Below are 6,539 nucleotides of genomic sequence, written 5' to 3' on the forward strand. Positions count from 1 at the left end.
TCTTGGGCTTCCTCGCGCCACGATCTTGCGCCGCCGCGCCGCGCCGCCGCGCCGCCTAGATCCAACGGCTCCTAAATAATAATAAAAACACTTAAAATAAAGAAGATGAGTTTTTTTAACCCCCGACCCAAAAAGGGGGGTGTTATAAGTTTGACGTGTGTATCTGTGTATCTGTCTGTGGCATCGTAGCTCCTAAACTAATGAACCGATTTTAATTTAGTTTTTTTTTTGTTTCAAAGGTGGCTTGATCGAGAGTGTTCTTAGCTACAATTCAAAAAAATCGGTTCAGCCGTTTGAAAGTCATCAACTCTTTTCTAGTTACTGTAACCTTTACTTGTCGGGGGTGCTATAAATTTTTAATTCTCTTGTATTATTTAGAACAAGTCCCTAAAATGTGACAAGTGACAGTTTTAAAACGATCTGAATTACTGGTTAATAAATCGTTTATCTGTCAGTTCATAGATAAATCGATAATCACGAAAAAGAGCGGAAACTACCTGACATACTTTCGAGCACGCCTGGCTAATTTATTTTTACGACCGTCGAGTTTCCGGCTCTTCAGAAAAATTCCAAGATAAATTGCTTTTGGGTGTAAACGAAAGGAAAAATTCGGTCAAGTTCGAATTTGATAATAGTGACAATTTGAGATTTTTAGAGTAAGGACATTTTATTATATCAAACATCTAAATAAAAAAGAGTGTGCAATTCTAATTGTTGGTTGGAATAGCATTTTCCTCATTCTTCAGGTCATCGGTCCAGCGGGCTGGAGGTCGTCCCACACTGCGCTTACCGGTACGCGGTCTCCACTCCAGAATACGTCTGCCCCATCGGCCGTTGGTTCTATGACATACATTACTTCCCCAATTCCACTTCAGATTGTTAATCCTTTGAGCTATGTCGGTCTCTCTTGTTCTTCTGTGAATTTCCTCGTTCCAGATTTAATCCCTAAGAGTGATTACCCAACATAGCTCGCTCCATAGCGCGCCGAGCGACTTTTAGATGTATATTGTACCTACTGCAAATGGCAAAAAGTTATTTTTTCTTAACTTTTAACGACAAAGTAGATAGTAGAGACGTAAACAAAATCCCGGTAAGTATACGATGGGCGGCCTGGGATTTTGATCATCTTCTAACTACATATCTGTTTTATTATTTTTATTGGTCAATTGACCTTTGATTGAAAGTAAACTGTTCCGAATGAGGAAACTTTGAAGAGACCGACTGTAGCCTAAAAATAAAACAAGAACGTTAAAATTTCATACATTCATCAAAAACTGCTATGCTTCACCGCGCCCATTTTTACCGCTCCATGAAATAAACAAACTAGTTATATTTTAAAGAGTAGTTACATTTATGAAATTCCAAAGTACTTATATGTTTTGACTAGGGATGCTCTCGATATTGAAGATCGATCTGGGTTGCTTAATCAAGTATGGCATAGCTCGATATACTTACTCGGGCATTGCTAACATTCATCATCATCATCATCATCACCATCAGCCTGTGGATGTCCAAAGCTGGACATAGGCCTTCGCTAAAGAGCGCCACCACACCCGGTCCTCAGCCTTCCTTATCCAGCCACTTCCCGCCAGCCGCTTAATATCATCGATCCATCGTGCTGGAGGGCGTCCCACACTACGCTTGCTTAACTTGCCAACATTCAAAACATAGTAATTCTAATAATAATATAATTAATAATTTCTAACTAGTTGATGCCCCCAACTTCATCCACTTGGATTTAGGTTTTTGAAAATCCCGTGAGAAATCTTTGATTTTCCAAAATAAAAAGTAGCCTAACTATCTAGTCATGTCATGTCACTCTCCATAACCCTACAAAATTCATGTTGATCCGTTGTTTTGTTGCGACGTGATTGAAGGACAAACGAACAGACAAACATACTTTCGTATTTATAATATGTGTTATAGCGATTCTTTTATAAAATCATGACAAGTATAAACAAATTACGACCAGAATCTGAAAAGTTTTCGTAACAACCCTATTCTAAAAACCACGTAACCTTTCAACCTTCCATCAGGTTTACGTTATCAAGATTGTATTAATAGGTATTTGCGCGTGCAGCCATAAAGTATGATAACAAAACAAACAATACCCTAAAATATACGATTATATTTTGATGTGCATATTGTAATTTCCCATTTCAAATTTTCATCGATAATTCGTGCAATGGTCGATGTAACTCTCGAAATACGAGTACAGAGCAATAAAATTACAGTAAACAATAATTTAGTTTATAAAATATTAGCTGACCCACGACTTCGTTGGCGTGGATGTAGGTTTTTTAAAAATCCCATAAAAAGTAGAAAAAAAAATAACCTAAATAAAAAGATAAAATAAAAAGTAAGTAGCCTATGTGCTAATGCAGGGTATAATCTATCTCCATTCTTTTCAGCCCAATCCGTCCAGTAGTTTTTGCGTGAAGGAGTAACAAACATACACACACACACACACGCATACACACAAACTTTCGCCTTTATAATATTAGTGTGATTTTTTGCATACCAGATGAAGTCGGAGGCAAAGCTAACCTGTAAACAAAAAGTAAAGTAAAGATTTTTTTAGTGCGTGATAGGCTTGCGCTTGACGACAATCAATTGCTTAAACAAACTTATAACACCCCTCTTTTTGGGTCGGGGGTTAAAAAGCAATGATACCGTCGTATTTTATTAACAAATACATTATGCTTGCACAAACAATATATTTTAAAATGGATATTTACTAAAGAAAAAATCTTTTATTCTCGAGTCAGTGCACAATAATTTCCTGATGGCTGGCTAAAATCCCGCGATCGTCTGGTTTCCACAGAAAATTCTTGTTCACTGAAAAATCCGAAAGTTTCGTAATAACATTAACAATTTATTATAAACAGATCTAATGATTTAGCTATGCATGTTTTTTATAATTTATAGACTAGCGCTTGGCTGCAATCAGATCTATTGGCACGTGATGATGCAGCCTAAGATGGAGCACACTTGCCTCGAAGATGCCTATTCTCTCTTGCTCCCCCCCCCCCCCCCTTTAAGCAAAGGTTTACACTATGAATCCTGAAAACCCTTTACAATCATCATTACCTGGCCTTCAGTGTAAAAAAAATTGTAATTAAATCTACCAAATGTTTTTTTAATGAAAACGGTAGGGTAACCTTGGTCAAGCGCAAGACTATATTAAAACTGAATTCAAACGTGTGTATGACTTTTCATCCAATATCCTCTAATAGTCCACACCGATCGTCATAACACCATGTTATCAACACTTGAACCGACATATCAAAGGCGAGTTAAAAATATCCAGCTCACCACTTAAATCGAGCTTTTCACGGTCAATAGTGTCGAAAATACGACTATGATTTCATTTCCAATGTTTATCTAATATTGATTTACTAGTTATTGCATACTGCTTTACATATTTCGGTATTCTACAGGATATATTGCGGAGAGTGTGCCCAAGAACTTTTTGACCGGATTCCTCCTTCATCGTCATCATCATCCATCGCTGATTCATTACTGAGCACGGGTCTTCTGTCATGAGAAAGGTCGGGACTTGGGACACAGTCCACCGCGGTTTCAAGTCCGGACCGCCACACTTTTGGAAACATTATTGACAACTCTCAGGCATGCAGTCATAGCAGTGACATTTAATTACTTAAAATGCGCATAACTCTAAAAAGTTAGAGGTGCGTGCCCGGGATCGAACCGCCAACCCCCCGAATAAGAGGCCGTCTTAACCACTAGGCTATCACCACCCTCTTTTTAGGGTTCCGTACCTCAAAAGGAAAAACGGAACCCTTATAGTATCACTTTGTTGTCTGTCTGTCAAGAAACCTATAGGGTACTTCCTGTTCACCTAGAATCATGAAATTTGGCAGGTAGGTAGGGTCTTATAGCACAAATACATAAATAAATCTGAAAACCGTGAATTTGTGGTTACATCATTAAAAAAAATTAAAATGTGTTCCAATTTTCAAAGTAAGATAACTATGTACAAAATGGGGTATCATAGACGTAAGTATACATTCTAAAACAGATTTTTATTTATTTTTATGTATGATATTTTTTGATTTTGATGAAAATGTTGGTAAGAATACCCGAGTACGGAACCCTCAGTGCGCGAGTCTGACTAGCACTTGGCCGGTTTTTTTATTTAAAAAGAATATTAGCCATGCTAACCATGACTAATATTTCCCTTTCCCCTCCAACTAAGCGTAAAGCTTGTGCCAGGAGTGGGTACGACAATGCAACGGGTGGGGTTTGAACCGCTGACTTTTCGGAATTCAGACCGCTCCTCAACCGTTGAGCTATCGAGGCTATAGGCTTTCACCTTTCTACTAACGTACCGCAAGGCATCGTCAAAGTCTTTACCCGTACATAGTCGAAATTCCACGGATACGAAGCGATTTGCCTCCTCGTTTCTAATTCGAACCGCTAGGACACGGTGATACTATGGAAACCTCTTCTGGCACCAGTTTTCTCCTGACCATTTCAAACTAAGTAGTTATTTTAGTTCAAATTAAATGTAGTCTTTACTTAACTTGATGACCCAGTGTTACATTTTGATGATAGGTCACGATTTTTGGTCGGAAATCGTCCTACACATTTAACTCAATGCTCACCCACCACTGCTGTCTGGTGAAGAAATGGGGATTTTAAGGAAAATACTCGCCTTTTATACCCTTCTTAGTGGGATATGTTTACCGGAGCGGGTAATAAGTACACAAACAATCTTATTATTGTGTAAAACTCACAGGAATACGGGGGAGGTTGGGGAGAACTTTCACTGTGGGTTAATTTAACGAAGGATTTCGGCCACGCGCCAAAAGATCCTTGACGCAGAGTACTTTGCACAGTTCTTCTTTTCTTTCTTTCTTTTCTCTGGGCTGGTTTCCGCACTTTAATACTTTGCACAATTTCCCTAACTTGTAAATAACTACAAACCTGACATTGGCTAATCTGTGAAAAGCCAGACGAGAGAAAAAAAAAATAACGAAACTTTTATTTACTGACTTTTCGCTTTCATTCAATTTTTAGGCTTCTGAACTCGAAGCCTCTGATGGCCATCCATCTATCTATCAGCGGGCGGTATCTCATGAACCGTAATGAGTAGAGAGTTGAAATTTTTATTACCGCTATGACAACAAACAATATAAAACCAAATGCAAATTTAAAAAGCACTTATTATTTTATCTTTTACGACGGTACGGAACCCTTCGTGTGCGAGTCCAGCTCGCATTGGACCAGTTTTTATCTTACCAATTTCCCAATAATTATGATTGACAGTCAAAAAGTGTACCAATCGTACCCAATTTGAATAATTATTTGAATTTGGTTTTGAGTCGATTGCCAAGACATGAGCAAGAAACGACCAAGATAAGAACGAGACAAGATCTCGACACGACAAAGTTACGACCAAGACAAAACCAAGACAAGATCAACACAGGACCAAGACAAGACCCAGACAAGGCAACTCTGAGGCACTGAGGAAACAAAAATACCAATTGTGGACCTTAAAGTTTAACCCATCTAGTTAATGACTTGAGTCAATGTTGCTTAGCAATCACAATTGATTGGTATGCGTTGGTCACAACTAGATTACATATCTTTCAATTAGGTGCCAAAAGTATATTACATTAATAAAAAATTATAAGTTTTTTTCAAACATTTACCACTTCATCACCAGTTGCCAGCTCAAACAAACGCTAGGCAATAAATTAAAAATTAGACAGTTAAACTGTGACCCATCTCGCCTCAAGTTCCCTGCTCGGTTGCTCCCGGTCCGTAATCAAGGAAACTGGACAACCCTTCAGCCGTCAGTTACAGTAACTTTGTTAAGACGAATGCTGTGTGATTTTAATTTCTAGAAGTAACCTACCTTTTTAATACAGTTAGTGGACATTAAAAAATTAGGCTTTTAGACTGCCCAACCATCCCTACTAACGATTTCAAAAAATTAGCGATATTTTTAGTATATATATTTAGTATATGATGCCCGCAATACATATTTTTGTTTTGTTCTAGGATATAGAATTGATATCTGATAGTAAAAGCAAATTTGAATATTTATGTGATTCCTAAAAAAGTTAAAATATGCATTGAATATCATGAATTGAGAAATAGATAACCCTTACGTCATATTGACCATGACGTAAGGGTTTACAGTTTTTGGTATTAGATTATTAGGTGTTAGATGAAAAATTTGACATGACATAATATCAAGGTTAACCTTGGGAAAAATTAGAGTTGTTTTTAACCCCCGACCCAAAAAGAGGGGTGTTATAAGTTTGACGTGTGTATCTGTGTAGCTGTGTGTCTGTGTATATGTGTATCTGTGTATCTGTGTATCTGTCTGTGGCATTGTAGCGCCTAAACGAATGAACCGATTTTAATTTAGTTTTTTTTGTTTGAAAGGTGGCTTGATCGAGAGTGTTCTTAGCTATAATCTAAAAAAATTGGTTCAGCCGTTTAAGAGTTATCAGCTCTTTTCTAGTTTTCTTGTAGAAAAGAAGGTTAGATAACCGTTAGGTTCA

Source organism: Maniola jurtina, chromosome 22 (genome assembly GCF_905333055.1).
Source record: "Maniola jurtina chromosome 22, ilManJurt1.1, whole genome shotgun sequence".
NCBI lineage: Eukaryota > Metazoa > Arthropoda > Insecta > Lepidoptera > Nymphalidae > Maniola > Maniola jurtina.